Below are 24,025 nucleotides of genomic sequence, written 5' to 3'. Positions count from 1 at the left end.
GAGAAAGTACTAGGACACTGGTCCAGACGGATTTCGGCACTCAAGGCCTTAAGGGCTCTGCTCAATTTCTTAAGGGCTTGTGAATTGTGTGACCGACTTTGAAAATTCTGGCATATAGCATTGCGTTATTGTGTTATTTTTTCTAATTTTTTGTTCATTTTTTTCGCCTTTTAGTCGCTTTACCTCTTTCGCTAGAACAGGGTAGCCAGCCGGTATTTACACGGGCTAACTTCCCTGTCTTTCCTTCCTTTTCTCTCTCACGCTTGCTTGCTTGCTCGCAATGCGATGACGTCTCCCGAACGTTCCTGAAGACCATAAAGTGCAGCTTCAAGAGGTGCAAGAGACACCAAAAATTCATACGGCTGCAGATCTTTACCGGCACCGGTCAACGGTTTCTCACTTTCTTGCGAAGCGGTGTGCGTTACTTCATGCTAGTGGCATTCTGCTAGCTTCGCATAGCCTTCGTGAACAAGTCAGTATCTGAACAATACCACATTACATCATTTTTCATACGCATTTGGTAACAGGCATGACTTGTTATTTCTCAGCCAGACTCCGTAAGTGCCACAATTTCTTTTTGTGTCCGCGCGGGCGCATCTATCTTGCGACGACGGTGCAAATTGCACCGCGCGCACCGCTGTTCGCGCCGACAGCACTTGTGGTTTCGGCGATCTGTGCGACAAGAGTCGCCGTAAACTGCAGTATTTTAGCTTCATTTTCATGTTTCATTTTCTTCCGTTCAAGTGTAAGAACCAGAACAGAAGCGCAATCATCTCACTAAAGGGGGATCGCGCAGTTCGGCCAAACCGGATGTGCGCGCCTCTCAATGGTGATGACTGCACGGCGCGCACTATATCTTCACTTACGCTTAGGCCACGCACTCCGCTGTTCAAGTTTCATTTGACGCTGATAGTACCACTTAAGTCATTAAGCTCAGGATATGTAGGATGACCTGTCAGGCATCACTATTTTCTCCAGCACCAAAAGCGATAATTACGAGCAGAACTACGAACTACCAAGAAGTCTATGCCGTAAATGATGATGACAACTTTGGCGGCCAACTCCGCTGTTTTTGTCTGAGCAGCTATTGAACATTTTTATTACCCTGAAGTAGGATTTCCACTGACGACGCATCCCATTCACTGTGCAGCTCTTAGTTTCCATGTTTAACTTTTCAGCGCGAGAATAACACAGTGACGGAAGGGAAACCGCATGGCACGGCCATACAGACCACACGACAGCATTCGTGTCGTACGGGCTGCCTTTCATACCTGTGTTACTTTTGCTCAAAAATTAAACATGAACACCAACCGACCCACTCAGTTTACCCAACTAAGTTTCTAATTCATGACACCAAGAATAGACCAGTACAAAAAATTTAGGAGTTATTTAGGACGCGCTCCCACCCACGATGATAGGATTCAGGAGAAGCCTCTCAGCGCAGGACGCTATGTTACAACTAAAACATCAGATCATAGAAGATGCGGGCAGATCGACAAAGGCGATTCTCGCGTTGGACCTAAAGAAGGCCTTCGAAAGCATAACACCTGCAATGATACTAGGTAGAGTAGGAGGACTAGGACTTGCAAAACGGACGTACGATTACGTATGCAATTTACTAACGGGCAGAAAGCCAAGATAACGATAGCGGGCGAAGTTTCGGAGTGATCGAGATGGGCAGCGCAGGTACGCCACAGGGCTCGGTATTATCACCAATGCTCTTCAATCTGGTGCTAATCGAGCTGCCAGCCAAGCTACAAGAAATCGATGGACTCAATCATACCTTATACGCAGACGATATCAGCCTGTGGGTGAGAAACGGAAGTGACAGGCAAATAGAACAAATGCTTCAAACAGTGGTCGAAACAGTAAAAAGATATCTAGAGGGGACAAGTCTAACCTACTCGGCAGAGAAATCGGAGCTGTTGCTGTACAGGTCAACTCGCAGAGGTCGCAAACCAGGAAACTACAGGGAAGATCTCATAGAGAGGAGATACGGTTAAAGACGACCGGCGGGAAACCCATACCCAAAGTCGACAGGATCAGGGTATTGGGGCTCCTTATCGAAGCCAAAGACAGCAACGGAGAAACCCTAATCACGAGGCTACTCAAAAATATAGCGAACAAACACAGCGGGGTGAGAGAGGAAAACACGATCAGGTTAATGCAGGAATTCTTCATAAGTATAATAGTATACGTAGCGCCGTACTCGAAATGGCAGGTCACGGAAACTAGAATGCCTTATTCGGAAGATATACAAACTAGTCATAGGGCTACAGGTCTGCGCCAGCACGGACAAGTTGCTACAATTAGGCCTACACAACATGATAGATGAGCTCATTGAAGCGTAATGTACGGCACAATACAAACGCCTCTCTAAGACTAAAGCACGCATACACATCCTTGAGAGGCTAGGCATAGGTTACAACACACATCATGGTGTCAAGGTGGACATCCCCAGAGAGACGAAGGAAATAATGGTAATACCACTTATACCAAAGAACATGCACCCAGAACACAATAAGGACGAAGAAGAGAACAGGGCGAAGCAGACACAGAACAAATTCGGCAGACTTCGTAGACGCGGCTCGATATAATCGTAAGCGGTGTTTTACGGCAGCCGTAATCGATAGCGAGAAACAGTGCAAGACGTGCGCGACGATACGCACCACAAGTAACGAGACAGCGGAAGAAGTAGCCATAGCGATCGCAGTAGCTCAGACTAACGCAGCCGTTAGTCAGCGACTCTAAGGCGGCAGTAAGAAACTTTGCCAACGGCCGAATCTCCCTGGAGGCACTACGCATTCTTCTTGCAGGAGGTCAAGATTGCAAAAGAAAGATATACATGATATGAACACCGCTCACGCCCTCGCGGAGGACGGCAACAACGAGGCGTCACATGACGCGGCTCGAGGGCCTACGGTCCGAGCCGCGGTCGCTAGTGACGCCTCGGATACCCTCCAGACGTGACGGCGAAGTTGATGAGTGGGAGTGGGAGGACGGAATTACCAGATATAATCATATCACAGAACACTATAGCTTACGGAGGGGCATATTCCCGCGTCCTCACCCAAAATTCACAAAAAAGCAGTCTGTCGCAATGCGGCAGCTACAAACTGCGACGCATCCGAATCCTGCGCTCTCGCTCCGGATGTATGTGAAACGGACAAATGCAACAGATGTGAATCCAGAGCCACTCTGGAGCATATCTTATGGGAATGCCGAAGGATATGCAACAATGACGAAAACGCGGCCTTTAGCAACAGCCTTCGCACGCGCACGCGTGAGTTTATGAGCTGTTCACAAACGATTTCAGTAAGCCAATCGACTTGAAACAATGCATCTTGATTTATTTATTCAATTTATTACTAAAAATTATTATTATTGGGGGCAGAGTGTTTGAAACTTGATTCACCTCCGTCGTGGGTAGGCCCAGTATTCCATTATCTTCTGGATCGGTCCTCGCTCACCTTTTATATTATTGACGCACAAACACAAAAAATGCATGGAGACCTTCATTATTTATTTCATGGGCTATAATTATTAACTATGATTACTAATAAGGGCGGAGTGCTTGACACCTGCTTCACCCTTACCGCGGGTTGACCCGGTATTCCACTATCTGCGGTATCGGCGCACGCTCACATTTCTTAATATTCTCGCACGCACATGAAAAATACATGAAACCCCAGCCATATGCAGCTTCGCTGTAAGATCCCACAAGTACGCTATCAAAATCCGCAGTTCCTCACATTTTGATGTTATCCTTTAAGAAATACAGTACAAGACCAAGTCGTGAAGAGCCAAAGGTGGTGCATATTCTAAGAAATTATTGAGGCTGCAAGTCCCAATGCAGTTTCTGCTTATCAGTCCTCGCATGACTGTTTATCTATTAATTTATTTATTTCACACTTGCGTACGCAACTGGTGAACTTCTTCTGGTTGGGTTGACAGTTGCAGTCAATATTAGCTGAAACAAGGTGACTGAAACAAGGACACACCGAAAAACACGCACCACAGGACAAGCGCTGGCTGCCAACTTTGGCTCACCGCCAACTCGTGCTTGGCCTGTGGAGCGTGTTTTTCCTCGTTTCAGTCGGGTTGCTTCAGCTTATATTAAAGATGAGCAAACTAGCCCTCACCAAGATTTCATTGTAGAGAATGTTGATTGGCTTCCCGTACATAGTAACTTCGGAAGCCTTCCTACGCATGCCTACGCCCTGCTTGAGCATGTGCACGAAGGCCCCCATCTAGCGACGGCGTAGGCGGCGGCCTCTTTGGGAAGCCTGCACAGTTGGCTTCCTGCTACAAACGACGCTGGACGCTATTATGACGCTACCACACGCAATATACAAACAGTATGAGCCCTCCAAAACACAAGCCAAATGGCGCGAAGGCACGTAACAAAACAGAACGAAAAAAGAAAAAAGAAAGAAACGTCCCTAAAGAGGTCCTCTAGAAGCACTTCACGCCACGGAAGGATATTGAATCCCAAGGTAGACTTGCCAGTTCCGGGAGAGCGTCGTTATTGGCATTCGGCCAGTCGTCGCCGGCCGCTCCGAAACAAAAGAAGAGCTAGGACCAAAGAACAACGAACTCCATATATGAATAAAGTTACGCCGCAAGAAAAAAAAATAGACTAATGCCTGCTCAGAGGATGCAAAGAAAGGCTCGAGGCGACAAGAAGTTGCAAATATGCGGATAGCTGTGTGTGGGCATCGGATGTCTATGCGGAAGAGGAAGCCAGGTCGCCATTGCGGAGCTAGCGGCTCGTTCAAGGTAAAGCAAACCTGAGTGAGCACGCGTCGGTATCAACGTAAAATTCGGGCTTCCGTTTCGGTTGTCGCGATCCTACAGATGAAAAGAATTCATTTATTTTTATAGTGAGAAAATATAGCACTGGCACTGAAGCCTATGAGCTTCACAAAGAATAAGAATTATGTTTTTTTCTGTCCTGTTATCTGCCAGCGGTTTTTCGAAGTTGATTATGTTTAAGGCCTTTGTTCTTGTTTCTTGAAACATCGAGTCATTACTTCCGTTAGAGGAATTGAGATGGGAAACCGTAGGAGCTCGCGAACTCAGGAACTTGCCTAAGAAGTTTTGCTTGATTGAGAAATGCCGTGTAATATTGCGCGTAATTGAGACGAATAAATAGCCGGTGTGAATATTACACCAACTCGACCGGCATATTGGCACCTCTTTCCTTCAGAATACTTATCGTGCTTTTCTTTGTGTACTTTACCCTCCTGCGTTTAACGCACGGATCGGAACAAACATACCGCAACAAAACCATTGCGTTGTTAAGCCGTACGTGTTTTTAAGCTACACAAGCCTTTCATCATCGGTGTTAAATTCCTCGCATGCAAACGTCTTCATTGTTGTGCTCAGTTTTGATTACGAGCATATTCGGTAACTACATTCCTCAAGTCTCGGCAGCGCATTCAACCACTCATATTGGCCAACCTCACCGCGTTAACTCAGTCGATGTGGCGTTGCGCCCCTGAGCTCGTGGTCGGGCTTGATTCCTGCTGCGGTGACCGCATTTCAATGGGGGTGGAATGCTGAAAATGCTCTTTTACAATTAGTTGTGTAAACGTCAAGGAATTTTTGATGGCGAAAATAAACCACCGTTCCCTGCTACAGCATGCCTAATAATCGAATTGGCATGCACAAACTCCAGAATTTCATTGTTATCTTGGCCAATATGTATGTAGTTAATAGGCAGTAGAAGGTTTTGTTCCCGATTTCGTCTCTGAAACCTTCAAAAATATACGTTTATCTGTTCTTCCTCGTCTTTCAACCTTCTTTCCTCATTCTCCAGTGCAGGATAGCCTACCGGGATCAGCCTGGTTAACCTCCCTGCTTTTTCCATGTGATATCTCTCTCTCATCATCATCATCATCATCATCATCAGCCTGGTTACGCCCACTGCAGAGCAAAGGCCTCTCCCATATTTCTCCAACAACCCCGGTCATGTACTAATTGCGGCCATGCCGTCCCTGCTAACTTCTTAATCTCATCCGCCCACCTAACTTTCTGCCGTCCCCTGCTACGCTTCCCTTCCCTTGAAATCCAGTCCGTAACCCTTAATGACCATCGGTTATCTTCCCTCCTCATTACATGTCCTGCCCATGCCCATTTCTTTTTCTTGATTTCAACTAAGATGTCATTAACTCGCGTTTGTTCCCTCACCCAATCTGCTCTTTTCTTATCCCTTAACGTTACACCTATCATTCTTCTTTCCATAGCTCGTTGTGTCGTCCTCAATTTGAGTAGAACCCTTTTCGTAAGCCTCCAGGTTTGTGCCCCGTAGGTGAGTACTGGTAAGACACAGCTATATCTCTCTCACTCGCTCAAAAATATACGATCGCCTTTTCATTATTTTAGGTACAACTCACGTTTGCGATTTCTTTTAATCGAGTTGCGGTAAGATTATTCCAGAGCCACAAACCTGCTCACCAAAAAATACAGGGTAATGAAGCAGCCCCGCTAGCGTCACTTGAAGTATTATGCATGATGTTGTAACTGCATGCGTCTTAGAAGGTAGTTAAAAACACTCCATAAAGAAGAGGCAAAGTAGTTGCAAGACACTGTGCTACACGAATGCTTAAGCGGCTTTCACGAGTGTCATGAAAGAGGAGGCGGAGGAAAGAAAGAAAGCAGGGATGTTGACCAGAAATGCGTTTAGTTGGCTACCATACACTACGGGATCGGAAAGTGAGATTAGAAAGATGAGATAGACAGATGAGTGCGGAGGGAGCGAGCGAGAGAGGGGAAAGACGCGGTGAGGTCGCGTATGCGCGCAGAGGGCGTCACAAAATAAAAGGCGTTCTCACAGGCCAGTCGCCCTCAAGAAAGACAAAAGTGGCTTCACATCTTTGTGAGCCGGCGACCGAACACTATCTATCGCACTGCGACGACCGGACGATCGGTCGTTTTCCATTCGAGTGATGGGGACCGTCTTCAGTTATTGCCTGCATGGACAACGGCCGATCGTCCAGTCGTCACAATTCGATACATAGCGTTTGTCATTCCGACTGAAATCAACAATAGTGGCACAATAAATGTTCAATGTTTTCTTCGGTGCCACAGACGTCACACGCAGCACTGTCGGTATGATCGTCACGAAAGTCTAGCACGAGCATACAGACCGTTTTTATTCAAAGACTTGGGTGGTCTGCAAGTACGCCAATGAAAACGGAACTTATGTCTCCTATCCTTCTGTGTCAGTCCACCTTCAGAAACAATTGCCTGAACGAAGTGCCATCGCCAATGACGGGAGCTCAAAAATATCTTGTTTAATCTAATTTTCTGTTCAAGCTAAATACCATGACAATGTGGCCAATAAGGAGCATCGCACGCGTAATGCGAAGACGTGGGATCGTTCCCCACCTGCGGCAAGTTGTTTCTTCATCCACTTTCATTCTTATTATTTTTGCATTTCTTTAATTTAGTTGGTAAGTACAAGTAAGTTCCCCTATGTTTTCCTTGGTGTCTTTGTTTCTTGGCTTCTCATGATATGATTAATTGAAATCGGGACCCTCAGTTAACCCCCTTTCGTCTCGTTATGATAATGGGGGTCACTTTATCAAACTTTATCAAACCCGTTATTACTGTTCGTATATAGTTACCAATTAAGTTACTATATGCGCTTTACTGTGAACTGGAACGCTCGATTTGTCGAATGGACAAATATTGGCTATTTGTATTACGTGGCCTTAATTTTTTTTCTTCTTTTTTACGGGTGTCGCGCTATGCACTAACAGTTTCTTTTGGCCAAAAATATTGTTCCAATAAAAGCCCTTTTAGCACATCTCTGCAAAAGTATGGTTATGTATATAGTACGCACGTTGCGTACATAGTGTCCGGAAAATGTAGGAAACTAGCATTAAACTTTGTCCCACAAAGTGTTCTCGTATATTTGAGACGTCCTTAGAGAACAACATTTGGGTGTTTACTCAGGTGCACTGCACTTTCAACCTTCAGCATGAGCGGGCGGTGCTCGCCATGCTATATACATGAAACAATCTTGTAATCACGCGGTTAGCGTGTTCTCATTCATATCCAGATGTTCACGCTTATGTTTGTGGTTGTAGTACGACTCAAGAGAAACAAAGCCCTTCTGCAACAATGACGCTCCGCCCGATCACCCATTTTCGGGCGGTGTTCCGAAGGTATCGTGGTTTATCGCGGTTTCATGCACTTCGCACTATATTGTTCCCTGAAGGAGCATCTTGTGGCTTGGTCAGGACTATATTCTTTAGCAGGCTCGCTCAAGCAGCAAAAAAAAAGCTAAATTTTCGTCGCTTACATCGTACCATCAAGAAATAAATAGCAGCTGGAACAAAAGACGACGAGCTACTAACAAAATATTGCGACATAATTACTGGATACACTGAAAGCACCTAGAGTAAACTTTCGACAGCCCTGTACCACGAAGTGCAGCGACCAGTAATCTGTCAGTGTCAAGTGAAACGGGACTCAATGGAACCTTGCGTGTGAAACAGGAGTGCTTGGTTCCGCGTAATTACACAAGCGCCCGAAGATACTACAAAGCCCCGCTTGATTGATTACAGTATTAGGGCGCACTCACGGCTACAAGTTGTGTAGAACGCATATATACCTTTTATTCGATCTGAAGCTTCTTTCATTAGGCGCGTTATAGTAATCAGGAGGACAAGCATTACCTTGTTTGAAAGTGCGCGTGGCGTATGACACAACTTTGGAGAACGTGCGACACTTAAAGGAACACTGACATAAAGTTCAAATTGTAGAAGTTTATCTTGTGTGATTTTTCGGAAGACACAGACATCGTTGACCGAGTAGTAAAGAAAAAATGATACCAGAATCCACTTTTACGCGTTTGAAAACTATCCGGGTGACTGACTTCAATACGCAAATAAAATTACGCACTCCCTAAATAACGATCACGCCATGCAGTGGGTCCTCTGACAGTGCTTTATCGAACGCGGAATCCCCGCGTATCGCGTAGGGCACATAAAGCTAGAACCGGCTATATAGCCAAACAGCCGTAACAGTCGTCCTGTATGCGTTCCCTGGACATCATTCTCGGAGGCGCCCGGCAGCTCATGCGCTCTTTTCTCAGAGTGATGAGATAGAACTTATGCTTTCGAATGTTCTGACGTTATTTGACGCCAGCGCTGCTTTGTTTCCTATATATTTGAAGTGAGCGATGAGCAATTGCTATATTCGTAAACAGATGTGCCGATTTGGTGCTGAGGCTAGCATCGGTTCTCTTGGGTGGAAATTGTGCGTTCCCAGTCGTTATTGAAATGCAGAAAGCTGTGTCAAGAAAAATGATCGCGTCAAGGCAGGATAACACTTTGGAGGAAGTGGCTGCAAATTTACTGCTCAGCCTGGCCAAACCGCCTACGCTTGAGGTGTTCTTCTGCAGCGCATCGTGCAGGAAATATGTGGCTACTTTCATACAGCGCGTTCATCTTTCACACTCGGGAGAAATTCGCACTTCATGCTTCGAGGTGTTATTTTTGCCCATCACTTCATCGGCTAATCCGTTCATCGGTCCATTGGTTGATCTTCCCGAGACATTGCATCAAGCAAGCAATGAAATTGCGGACTCAAATGAACGGCCACGCTTGCAGCCGAAGACACAGTCCCCGAAATGTCAGCACGAACAATGACAGTTCACCGAGACATCCCCATCAGACTCTGCCATCAAGGTCACGCTGCGGCAAATAGCCGACACCCTCGAACTCCCACAGTCTCGTTTAAATATGCATGTGGCACGAACAGCTGCGAAAATAACGCACACAACAGACGACCTGCTGGCTTGCGCTGCCATATGCTCAACCCTTGCCCGCGAAGATGCATATACTGTGAAACGTGCACTTACGCGTTGAACAGAAACATTCTACCGCGCAGCTGTTAAATTATTTTACCTTCTTTCTTCTTTATACCCTTTCTCGGACGCTCCCTCAAACCCTTTCCTTAGCGTAGAGTGGCAGGAATGTCCCTCATACCAGCCTATCTACCTTTCTTCCGTTAAAGTTCATATATGTCGCTCACTCTTTCTCCAAAGGTCTGTAACTACTATAACTACCAGCAATGCCGGCGGTGAGTGCATAGATCCACTGACTTCACTTTACATAATTTCTGGAATATGCAGTGTACTTTATTGCGGACTGATGGTACATTGGAATGGTCGCTTCGGGGCGTTCAAAGTGCTCTCGCTTTGTGCTTTAATTTCTTCCTCTCAAAATCATGCGCCCAGAATACATTCGACTGGCTCAATCAGAGCACCGCACACCAGCTCCAAGCGCTCAGAGACGTTCACCCTTCAGGTTGCGAGCACGACCAAGGTTCACCAACCAAGGTTCATTCAACCTTTGGTTTAAATCAAAAGAAAGAAGTCCTGCTTAGCGAGTTGGGGGAGGGGGGGGGGAGAATGTGGCGGAGTCATCAAGCACGACACGCTATCCCGTCAACACCTACGTGAAAGGAGCAGGAAGAAAGTTGGACTGCTTAAATATTTCAACTGTACAATCTCCAGGATCGACCCCATACTTAAAGTTCACACACCCACGGCAACTGCCAAAATTCTTATACTGCACAACCTCCACACCTTTAGATTGCTGTACCTTCGGGATCTGTGCCTCCCCTCCAAAAAAGAAAAATGACTAGAAACCCCGATACCCGGTACGTAATTTCTCTTCATTTAAAAAAAAAGGCAAATGGGAGTTATCTCACTAAAGAAGACGCATTCGAAATTCCGATCGCGTGGTGCCTCCCATTTCTCCTGGAGGTGCTCCGCGTTCAGATCGGGCAGGTTTCCCCTGGCTGCAATGTCAAGAGTGCTCCGCGTTGCTGCAAATCGAGTGGTAGTTCAAGAAGACAGTCAAGTGTGCCATTAAACTAGAACGCTCAGCGAGTATAGTATCTGAAAAAACGACCGCTATGCATTATAAAAAAATCATGCCAACCATTTTTTGGTGTAAAACTAAAGAAGGCCAGCGTAATGGACCCCTTGTGATTTTTCTTTTTTTCATGAGAAGGCAACATAACATCCTGTCATGCCAAAGAAGCGGTAGACTGCATTCTTTTAGAATGTCCAGCCTGTTGAAATGAACGAACATTTTATAAAAACCAAATGCACAAACCTGGTAAGCCACCACTGACGCTGAGAAGCCCATTAGGTCCTACGTCTTCTCTTTCTGGGCAATGATAGGCTTCAAGCTTCTGGTTTTCTTATTTTCGAGATATCGACTTGTTTGAAAAACTTTCCGAAACGTTATACATACACATTAATATGACCAAACTCACTTTTCACATCATCATTTTGAATGTAACATACCGAATAACATTGAACACGTAAATACCAAGTACGCCTTTCTTACACATTTTTCTTTTGCTCCTCCCTCTCTCTCTTTTCCTCTCTCTCTTTTCTGGCCTTTCAATCACCCCCTCACACCGCCTCCTGCATGTAGAGTAGCACGTAGGCCACTATAAACGCGACGGCACGAATCTGCGTTTTATTAAAAAGTTGTCGCTCTGTGTCTCTCTTTCGACCTTGTTCTCATAGGGATATTCGTTCTCGTACTCGCTAGTGCCGGTAGGCGTTCAAGAATGGCACCGAACAGCGGATTTCATTACAAAAACAGCGAGAGTTTCCCCATTTCAAACATACCTGATGCGAGAGCAAAAGCCGATGGGTTCGGCTTCTCCTCACAATACATTATCCTGTGGCAAAGCAAGCTTTCAGCATGCTTCCTAGCAAAGGAAGGGAGAAGTAAACTTTATTGGAGGCGTAAATTAGTAGTTGAGACCCCGGAAGAGAAGACAGCTTGGATGCCATGTGGCCGCGACGTGGTTAGCCCACATTGGCAGCGTGACTTGACTTTCTGAGTGGTCCGTCTTGATCGCATACTTCCAGGCCTCGAGCGTTGGGGCTTACGGGGGCTTTAATGGGCACACCCAAAGTATGTGATCTTGGTCCGCGGTTAGTGCTTCGCAGTGCCTGCAGAGGTTTGAACTCTTGCTTGCGAATTTCAGCCAACCTTTTGGGACTTAGGAAGGTCGAGTCTGCACCCGTTTTTAGAGTGCTCTCCTGCTCCCGGGAAAGCATCGTGCTCGGGAACGGATACTTTCTGTGAATTGCGAATTGCGCGAGTTCGTGATAGGTAGATAGGTTCAAGCCGGCGATCCAGGTCGAGCGATCCCACCTCCCGATTATCTACTGCTGGGGCTGCTAGGTTAGCTGCTTTGTTACCCGGGCAGCCGGCATGAGAAGACACCCACATTAGGAAGGGTGTGCACGAATGTACACATGCATGTAAGCACGCAACAACTTCAATGGCCACAAGTGGCGCGGCCAAGAAGAAGACGACAGAAATGGAGCCTTGGCAGGCAGTGAGATGGTAGAATGTGCAGTAAGGATGCATATAGAGGGTTTTCCATCGATTATGCAGCAATTTCTTAAAAGAGGCGATGTTTTCTGTGTATGTAAAAACAAAGTATGTGTTGTTAGCAGCCGCCAGAAGCGTCTGAGAGGGCCTTAATCAGTTTTTCGGATTGAATAATTATTTAACGTTTTAATTACTATATTTAGGGCAATAAGTCTTCGAACGCATTCGTAAATATCAATTTCACTTGTTTTCACAGAGATATCGTTCACGTGAGTCTTTTTCCGATTTCAAAAGAAAGCCCACTAAATATATAACAGCCGACCTGTGGCGTACCATTTGCGCATCGCAAAGGTGCTGTTCTCAAACACGCAGCGAAAGAGCTAATTCCGTTCGTGCAATGAACAGTTGTAGTCATAAAACACGTGTTGGCTTGCTTCGAGGTGGCTACTAAATTTATGCCCACGTTTGATTTATTCTCACGCGGCAAATCAATAATACGTGCGCTGCGTTTTTTGATAACCTTGCTTCGGTAGTCTCTTTACCGCTGTCAGACGAAGTCGTGCTCTCAGACTTAAATATCGCAGCAATATCAAAGCCACACCAATTTCAAGCCACACCAAAATTTCAATTTCAAAGCCACACCAAAATAAACGTCCTCACAAAGTGATGTCACTGCCGGGTTAGGTATTTAGTGCCTTTTGTTCCTGTGCAGCGTGTTTGACAGCACAATTACATTTGCCCACGTGCGAGAAGCTGTGCCGTGCTTTTTAGTGTATTGCGGACTTTTTTTTAAAAGCAAGGAGAGCAGTAGAGCGCTCCGAAAGAAAAAAGAAGTTGGTTTCGAATGTGTTCTTACAATAATGCTAACATTTCTGCTGCAAGCACAACATCAATAAGTTATTAATTTATTAATTTGATCATATATTCATTTATTTAACATATTCAACCTAAATTAAACCAGATAATAATAAATGCAAAAGAAAAGTATTTTCTGCACCCACTGTCAAATTTCATCCGAACTGCACCGGAAATGTTTTGGATGTTTTCGTAGGAGACATTTAGGTCAATTCAGCAAATTATGCACGAAGGATGCCTGGTCGTTAATAAGCAATGCATTGCAGAGCATTTCATCAAGTATTTTCCCTGTGTTTTTTTTTCTAGTTCTTTTGATCATCCATATTTAAATTATACGCCACATATTGTACCGCCCGATATGGTTTCGCAACCAGGGTTACTTTCCATGCTGCTTAATATGAAAACTAAACACTCACTTGGACCGGAGTGTATACCAAATATTTTCTTGCACAGATACGCAGGAAAATAATCCCACTTTTTATTTTTTTTTATTTGTCATGCTTGATTGTGTTCTTTGCGCTCCTTTCTAGCGACTGGTTAAAGGCACGTGTCGTACCTGTACCAAAGAAGGGTGATGCTGCACTTAGAACAAATTATCGTCCGGTATCCCTAACGTATTCTTGCTGCTAACTGCTAGAACATATTATAGCTACAGAGATGAACAAATTCCTTACTGATAGAAATCTCCTGTCAGCACGCATTTGCTAAAGGCTTTTCTACTATTACCCGATTAACTACCATGGCTCACAACTTCGAAAATGTTCTTGACAAGTCTGGGCAAGTTGATGTGATTTTGTAGGATTCGAGGAAAGCATTTGATCTTGTTTTACACTCACAGCTTTCGAAACAACTCGAACTGATTAACCTGCCAACATACCTAATTAACTGGATACCTGCGTACATAACTAACCGTAAGCAGTTCGTTGACATTCACAATAACTTTTCAGATGAGCTTCCTGTAACTTCAGGTGTGCCACAAGGCAACGTTTTTGGACCCACATTCGTAATATATCTTACGACATCGTTAACATACTTACAGCGCCTGTGCAAATCAGACTGTTCGCGGATGGCTGCGTTCCCTTTAATTAAAGAATTTGCAGTGAGGACCGAATTGCCCTTAATTCTAACCTTCAAAACGCAGTGTGCTGGTGTTGTAAGTGCAATATGGAACTAAATGCTAACAAATCAGTTTTCATGAAAATTACAAGGAAAATTAACAATTTATCATTTCCCTACCGCATCGCTTCAAAGCCTCTCACACAACTTAATCAGTATAGATATCTAGGTGTCACACTAACTAACACCTTATGCTAAAACACGCATGTTTCCAACATCTGTAAGTCGGCTTTTCGTAAACTTTGCTTTCTGGGACAAATAGAAACAAGCTCCCTCTAACACTTGATTAGCAGTTTGCTATTCACTCATCCATCCGGAACTTGAATATGCATGCATTGGATGGGATAATTTCACCAAAACAAACACTGATGCATTGGAAATGATACAGCTATGATATATATTCCAGATATCTATTCAGCATTGATGCTATTGAACAAATAGGATGTTAAATGTGTTTTGTTCTTTTGGTGCCTTTTGTATATGATATAGCAGGTAAATATACCAGTAAATTATATACGTCTTTATTATTGCTGAGTATGCGTTTTGTTGCTCTTTCTTGTAAGTTTTATTTGCTTATTTCGCGCTGTGTTTTACATCTTATCGAGTTGTATTATTGTTCTATATTATTGTACATTTGCCTTCGTAATTATATATCCTTCATTTTTTTTGTATTCTACCTACCCTCCTCCTGCTTGGGCTCTTACTGGGGACTGCAGTACGTTATAAATTAAATAATTAATTAATTTACACTAGTAATTATGCAAACCACGAAGTGCTAGAAATTCAAGTGCCTTTAACTATACCTCCAGCCTTTCTTTCACCTATCCCAGCCCCCTTTATTGTCGGATGTTCTCGCGCTGACCAACCGACCTACTGACCAATCAACCGACCGCCTTAAATCACAGACGCGTGCCGTTTACAACTACCAGTGTAGTGACAAGTTCTATATGATTGTCTGACCCCCACTCCTGTGTTAGTATTAGTAAACTGTACAATACAAAAAAGCAGCAATTTTTACCGTTAGGGGAAGCATGGTAAGCTGAAAACTCGCAAAAGTGAAAAACGGGTGGCCGCGCCGCCTTTGTTATTGCGTTCTCGTTCGTTGTCATTTGCGACATTACCAACGTGGTATGACATGATCTATTTCCCAATGGGACTAATTACGCATGTTTTTATCAGATGTGTATACTGAGTGTTATATATGATATTTTCTTTACATGATAACTGCTACTTACGCTTCTCCAAAGAGGTCAGGGCCTTAGTCGGAAGGATTATGCCCAGCCACTGTTAGTCTCCCAGAACAGCTTCAACAGACAGTTCCGGGAGATGGCGTTGCGGCGGTAAAGCTTTTCCGCTTCCAATGTGCAGCTGAAGACGAACGATATCTGCGGCGTCGAGGCGCTTCTCGCACACAGGAGTGAGCAGTTAACGGGAAGCGCCAACTTTTCTGCGGAGTATAGCTGCTGTTTGGGATCCGGCGGAAAATATAACACTGAGACCTCGTGTGTTGCCACTGTATCCAGAAACAGCTGGTCACACAGCATGTTTCGGGCATCGACTGTGCTCTTTAGTGCCCCGTGGCGCACTAATTAAACCACTTATATGATTACGAAGGCTCACAAGCGCAAAAACAGCTCGAATGGCGACTGCCGTTACGTTAGCTACAGTGGCACTTGACCGGCTAAGTCGCAGAGACAATGTTTAACTGCATCGCCGTTGAAACGGGGCGGGTACAAATAGTCACCTAACCTGCTTGAATTAAACAGAATTTACTACCTCTACCACCATGTAGCCTTTTGCTTATATAATTTCGATCTTAACTTTACTGTTTAAAACTGTCTGACTATATATTACCCGTACCTACCCTTGCAATGACCACAGTTCTGTCAGTTTATTTCCTGCTTTTTCTTCTTTATTTCCGCCAATAGTCTTATCCTCTCTTATTTATCTCGACTGCTGACCAGTAAATAATTTTATCTTCTCTGAATCCTCATACCTCTGCAAGGCAGACACTTCCTGTGCATCGCGCGCACACGCCTCATCCTGCAGTGTATAGTTGATACGGTAAGTCTGTCTCCTCACGCAGGCAGCGCGTGGCCTGAAATGGCAGCGCACTCCTTTTGCTTTTCATACAGGTTTTCCCCTCCGATATTTTTCTTGCCGTGTTTTTAAGCCTTCTCCGTGGTCTTTTATTCTATTCCATCCTTTCCATGCAATTTGCCTTCTATGTTTCTCTCAATTTCTTTTTATGAATCCTTACTGTCTATTCACACTTGCAATCACCCTATATTTGGTTGCCAACTTTTTTGGCCTCTTTCTCCAATCCGTGTCCGCGCTTTTTAGATAGATATTTGTGTACTTTAGAGCACCATTTATTTTTATCCGTGTTCCTTAGTCTTACTCGGCACTTCTCTCCCTTCGAACGAAGCCCCAAGCCATGTCACCTCGCACTGCCTTATTTGTAGTTTTACCGTGGACCCCAAAAAACACAGTCGATCCACCGCCATCTGGTTTATCTCCAGTCTCTACAATATTTCTTATTTTTAGCACATAACTGCATTTGTGATAGGTTAGCGCATCCACCAATGAATGAATGAATGAATGAATGAATGAATGAATGAATGAATGAATGAATGAATGAATGAATGAATGAATGAATGAATGAATGAATGAATGAACGGACGGATGGATGGACGCTATCAGCATCCCCTTTGAAAAGGGGCGGCGGGTTTTGCCACCAAGCTCTTTTCTTATTTGGCCTAATGTCCTCTCTATCTTTAAAAATAATGAATGAGCGCCAGCGCCGCGATGTGGCTGCTTCAGGCAGCAAGTCAACCTCTTCCATGGCGCTGCGCGAAAATTTCATTGTACTTTTTGTAAAGTATTGACGGAAGGACCCTGGAACAACTTAGGTTTTCCATCTCTATTATGATACCGCAGAATATCACGTGCTGTTATATTGCAGGGCCGTGTGCTTTAGAGATACGAAGGAACATGCTATAAGCTTGCAGGTATTATGTCGTGATGTATTGTTTAATTAGGCAGAAAAGACAGACGCTCACTGGGAACACTTGTGGGCTAAAAGGCCGTTCTGTATAAGATGGTTGACTGGGGCTTGGATAGCCTCGAGTGCGTACAAGGTAGATAACGTTTTCTTCGTCGAAGTGCGATAATGAGGCTGGCGGTGTGGAGTCGGCCTAACGGTGACAGAATAGTTTCGTGGATGGCAATGGTCGTTGTCAGCATAACGGAAAGGACGGGTCGAAAGACAATTAAAACCTATCTTCGAGTGCTTTATTGCTTTCACAGTAAACCAGTAAACTAGAAGTTTTACTTTCATTTTCCCTCCTAGTAATGAACCCCCTACCGCGAAATGAATGTATTGTAATAAAACTCAACTTTCGTTATCAGTGTAAAGTTATTTCATGTTCCTTTCTTTCGGGTTTTCTTCTAAATCTCCTAATCTGTGGCAATACAGCGCTCGTGTGGTTGAGGCTTGTGAGCAGGCTTGTTGGATTCAATGCTGGAGAGCAATTTTTTGAAAGTTTCTTGATGATGACTGCAACTGTCATAGGTCAGCAAAATAAAGCTGAATAGGCTCATTGGGTCAAAATTATTAGAACTCAACTCTTAATGAATCACACCGTGCGGGTAAAACAAATTAGGCGAAATATAGCCGTAAGGTTGTGCCATACAAACGTATTACATTTGATCAACATTTCCACAAAATATATTTGCTGAAATATCGCGTTTAACATTTTTGAACAACACTGTTGCCCCGAGCTGCTCGTACTACTATCTGCCCTGTCATCCTTCGAGGACGTTGCACTTAAAGTACTCCTGCCTATGTCTTTGACGCGCCGGCAAAATATTAAAGCGGCAACCATTCTTTACATCCCAGCGATCTCCGGGAGCAGCGCAAACTACGAAATTGCAATTCAGCAGAGTAAACAGCCATGTCCTGGGCACAGCAATATTGAAGTCATGCCGACCATTTGAAGGCCTCGATAGCTTTCGCTGAGTGTTCGTCCTCATCACGTTGTTTGTTTTATTCTTCTCTATTCCCACCAAGTGCAGCACTTTACCGCTGATCTACTCTCCGGAAATACAGAAGAGGTTCGTCGGCAGAGCTTATTGCGCTATTTTTCCCCCTCTTTACTGGTCTTGTCTTTATTGATCAATTCAAACGCAGTTGAGGAAATGCGCAGCAGCCGCATTTCGCGTTGGCTTGTTGCCAGGACTTCGGGAAGACCAGAGTCGGCAAAAGATTGTTTAGGGTGGCACGTTTCCAATAAATGCTATGGGACGCAATTTCAACCCCTCAACAACACTCACAGATACGAAGAAGAGCGAGTTAGCGGCAATATACCAATATTACAATAAAAAAAAATCTGGAAGAAGAAGTCTACGGAGCAGGTGATTTAAAATTATTTCGATATCTACCTCTGAATCCATCGGTCTCACAGGCATTTTCTTGCAGTATCCGCTTGACATCGCCGTCACTGTAGTAGTGAGGCTAGTGACTTCTTTGTAATAGCCACCGTCATGTCTTTGGACCAACGGTTACCTAACACAGTTTTCTAACCTGCAGGTTTAGTGTCAGGAATTTTTTTCCTCTTTTCATGTACGGTATTCATGAGGTGCTACAGCAGCCCGCGCAAGTAGCGACTGTGAGTCGGTGCATGCACTGTTTCCTAACGGTGCGGGCTAACAATGGACCTAATACCCTGGCCGCCACATACTGAACGTTCCGCTCTGATATGGCGCTCTACCATGTTCTCAGTGTCATGCAAATTTTTATTCAGTTCCTCGCGACGGACTTATCCGAGGCGTGCACTTTCACAGAGTATGGTTGCATATTCGATGCTAGTTGTGGTTCCGTCATTGCTTTCAACTTTTACGTTCATTTTGTTATTGATATGAGGATATAACGATTATTCCTTGTTGAGTACAGGACACTACAGCCCACGAGCTTTGGCCTGGAATGCGGTATTTACAGCTGTTCTCTGTAATAAGCGTTTCCTGAAGCAATGATTGTATATTTTATCTCTCGGAAAGAAGCTCCTGCAATATAAACTCGCAAACGCTTCACTGGCATCCTCGAAGTCACCAGTGTAATAGTCAAATTGTTGTTTACCTATCCCCCCGATCTCGCCATCGGCACAAATCAGTCTAGAAATGAGTGAATGATGACATTTTTGATATCCTCAATGAACTTCTTCAACAAACCTAGTTTTGAGACCTTCAGAGCACGCTTTTTCATGCAACCGGCCTCAACAGTGGTATAACTTTCATTCCTCGATTTACTTGTTAGATGGCAGCACGGCCATCGTCAAAATTACTTTGGGTAACGCGCGTTCACATCCAGCGGCTCCTTACGACTTTCTCGCAATACGATAACGGCGTTGGGTATTTCTCAAGTGCTTAACCTGCATAAACATGAAAATAGCCATGTGTTGGGCTATGAGAAGTAAATCGCTCGGCAATACGTTCTCTTATTTCATGTGATACAGTAGCAGCTAAGCAATAAAAAGGTCACATATTGAAGGGAACAGAACGTCTGAGCCAACGCAAGAGAAATACCCAGAAAACCTGTCAAAAATAAGCGGTCCTTTTTTTCATGCTTGACTGGCGCGTCATCTCTTGAGAAAAAGAGCGCGAGATGAAGTCAACCGATAAGCAACGTAAAATGTATTTACCAAGATGCTTGGTGCCAAACTTCAGGGGCACAGTTTTGAGCTACATTAGGGTGACAACTTTCTTTACTTCTTTCGTAGTCGCTGACATAAAAAGTCATCTTATTACGCAAGCTAAGCAATGGCGACGCGCTGTAAAAAATGGTTTGGTTTATATGTGCTTATGACTGGAACGGCCCGCTTCCTGGTCAGGAATTATTTATTTATGTCGCTTTTTCCACATCTTTCTGCCTTTAATTCCTAACCCGTTTTTCCGTATTCATGCCAGTAGTTTTTTTGTTTTTTTTTTATCCTGAGGTGGGAAGTTGATCGTGGTTATAGCAACAAAACTGCACACAGAGAAAGCACTTTCGGGAATATATGTTGGTTAGTAAACGATCAACCCCATTGGTCCAGCACCTCTCTGGTCGCTTGGGTCATAGTGAATTCGGCGTAACTACTGTCGTTATTCGGTAGGTGCTTGGCCTGAGGCTGGCACACTCGAAAGGTTTTGCGTTTGTTCAACACCGCGAGTGCGCCTCCTACTACCATCCTCACGCTGTAGGAAGGCGTCTTAGTACTTTTCCTCAGGCAACGTCATGACACTTGATTGCCGCTGAGGAAGACGTGACCTCTTACACGTAGCATTACTTAAGTATTTCTAAAATGCAATTTATTTCGTTGTTCAATACATACCGAGGAAAGTAATTGACCAGTTACAAAATAAGGTAACCCAACATTTACGGCATCACTTTCAGCGCTTCCGTTAGGAAAAAAATAATTGTACACGCAATACACTGAACGTCCAAGATTTTGGTGTGTTGTCTGTGGCAGTTAGCGCATTAAACTTCAACAAAGCGCGCATTCACACAAGCGTTCGTACACTCTAGCTGTTTGCAACAGTACGGGTCAGTCAATGGCCATGTAAGACACATTATAACTAAGGCGACCGGCCATTACCATGGAGAACTTACGAATACAACCTTTCGTCAATTGGGTAGCCAAAGAGTATCTCCGAGAGGCATGAACACAGCGCCAGACCCATTTCACTAACCGTGCTTTCTTCACCAGAAATCATTGCTCAGCGTTTTAGAGAAATTACGCCCCATAAAGTTCATGGGAATCGTAAGCACCAACTCAACTGTTATATAGGGTGTCATAGCTCAGCTCAGTCAATGTTTTTTTTCCTTCACTGTCGAAGCTTTTTACGGTGACGACATACAGAAACCTTGCGAACGAAGCTCCAATGCCCCGATAACAACATATCTCGCTATATATGAAAGGCGAACTCGTAAAACGAGATGGGATGAGTGGAACGAACTCTAAAAGCATTTCAATGCTCTTTTATGGGGGAATACGGATGCCGCGCCTTTATTGCGGCCTCTGAATGACCCGGCGGGAAGCCCAACTTTTCCCGCATGTGCGAAGATCCAGCAATTCCTTTGTGCCCCAAAAGCGGCAGCGAAGTGCGCCGAGGACTCCTTGACACGTTCCACTGCATTCTTTCATTAAACTCGACAACGAAGAATATTTTCACTTTCTGCGTGCTCGTCAGGAAAGCTTATTGTGAATCACATGATCTGCTACTTGACATTATCTGCCAGTCTGCATACGACCATTTTTCTTTTCTTGTTTTTTTTTGGTATACTTGCTTTTGTTTCTGACTTTTGTACCTTTCCTTTAGCGAAATAATAATAAAAATTATCCCCTAAAGGGAAAAAGCGACAGAGGAAGAAGTATGAGCATATGGTTCTTCGTTCGTTAGGCAATCTTATGTACACCTCAATGTTAGAAACACATGATGGAATTGATCTGTCTGAGATAATATGTGGTTATTTCTTTTAATTCAGCAAAGTAATAGTGCAGATCGAGCTCAAAGATCGAGGTCCGTCAAAAACAAGAGTATCCCTTTCTGAACGCGAAACAGGCGTTCAAGAAAACGTAGCGTGAGGTTGAAATTGCATGCGAGATGCTTCTGAATTATTCTAGTTCCGAATTAATTTTATTAATGTAATTATTATTTAGGCTTAGATTTACGGCGTATTGATGTTGTTGGGGTACACGGCTTTTCGGTAACGTCCTTTTTCACTTCCAATGGGCACAGTAAAGCGCTAATAACTTTCTGTTTCAACACACCATTTCGTTAATTTCGCAGTAATGAGTCATTAACAAACATGAAAATGAAGTTTAAAGTTTTATTGCTGAATTTTATTCTGAACCTCAGTGGCAGTACGTCAGTGCGACGTCCCGGATTTCACGTCATTTTTTCGTATTCTTACCGTTGTAGCACAGTAAGCTTTCCTGAAATACAAAGTAGTATTTCAGGATATACTACGTTGTATCCCCCCCCCACACACACACAAATAGAAGAAACTATTTTCACCTGTTGTGCTACAACGGTTCTACTCCAGCAGTATACGGTGTGCCGAAGATACAGAAACCCGACATATCTTAGCGCCAAATTGCTGACTTTACACGGTCTCCGCTTCACAAGTTATCAAACCATCTGCATCATCTGCTGCAATCATTTGTCGGAAACACATCCTCTAATGTTAAAGACTCGGCACATTTTGTCGACATTCTGAAGAAAATTCACTTGAACGACGAGCACCGGTCGCTTTTTTTTTTTACATGAAATCAATGTTCACATCAGTACCAATAGATTTCGCAGTAAAAAGCTGCAAGCATGTGCTCAGCAAGGATTTGTCTCTACTCTCAAAAACCCTGTTCGCGTTTGAAGATCTCTGTCGCCTTCTGCCTTCTGCCTTGCAGCACTTACTTCGTGTTTTATGGGAACTACTACAGACAAGTTTTTGGCACAGCCGCGTGTGCCTACGTTTCTGTAACAAGTGCAAACCTTGCCTTGGAAGTCATCGAGAAGAAAGCTTTAGCTACCTTTGTGCGGCCTCCAACAAACTTTCCTTCATTGCGTGGACTACAGTTTCTGTGTGATGCACAGGTCACAACAACAGTTTCTGGGCCACCTAAACTTTTCTGAACGGTCTATCGAATTCACGATTGAAGAAGAAAGCAACGGATGAATTGCGTTCCTTGAAGTTCTTGTTCAATGCTCTTCTGAAGGCTGCTCTACAACTGAGTATATAGGAAGCCCGCACGTTCTGGCAAGTACCTCAGATTTTTCTCGATGCATCCCATGGGAAAAAAGTTCTCTGTGGCGGCTTCTTTCATCAAGCGTCTTTGCTCCGACGACTCCGCACGAAGGCGGTAATCCAAAAAAGTAAAAATGATCTCGCAGGTAACGGCTACCCTCACCAACTGCTACGTCAGCAGGAACACCGCTCCACAGAGCCTCCCAGAACCAAACCGACTCATCGTATGAAAACTGCACAAATTCATTATGCTCCCGGAATAAGCGAAACGCTGGCAAGAATCTTAAAGACTTATGGCATAGAAGTCACACACGCTCTATCACAAAAATTAAGAAGCCAACTAGTCCACGTCAAAGACCCATTGGGACGTGAACGTCACCTTGGAGTGATAAACAAGATACCTTGTCAACACTACCGTGCATCGTACATCGGATAAACGGGCAACTTCAGACGACGTATCAAGCAACACCAAAATTATGAGCTAAGGGACACACCGCCGCCAACGCGCTAGGTGAAAATCAACTTAACAATGGTCACAACATTGACTGGAATTCTGCGACTGTCATCTGCACGAAAAAATCACTATCTTCCCGCCTTCTTTGGAATCATTAATAATCCCGTCGACGCCTCTTACATTTAATCGGACACGTGGAAATTTATCTGAAATATACGCCAGATTGCCACGCCATCTAGTACGTATATAAGGCATCACCCAACTTGTCTCGCTTTTATGTGAACTAGAGACCCGTACGGGACTCGAAACGTCATAAACTGTTTTTGTTGAAACATTGTCGAGTGGTTGTTTGCTGTCAAGAAGAAAATGTACACCCCTCGACAGACGGTGTTCCGTCGAACCCTGGGCTATAACTGCGTAATGTCAACTTAT

The sequence above is a fragment of the Dermacentor albipictus genome, chromosome 3 (genome assembly GCF_038994185.2).
Source record: "Dermacentor albipictus isolate Rhodes 1998 colony chromosome 3, USDA_Dalb.pri_finalv2, whole genome shotgun sequence".
In the NCBI taxonomy this organism is placed as follows: Eukaryota; Metazoa; Arthropoda; class Arachnida; order Ixodida; family Ixodidae; genus Dermacentor; species Dermacentor albipictus.
Note: the sequence above shows the minus strand (reverse complement) of the source record.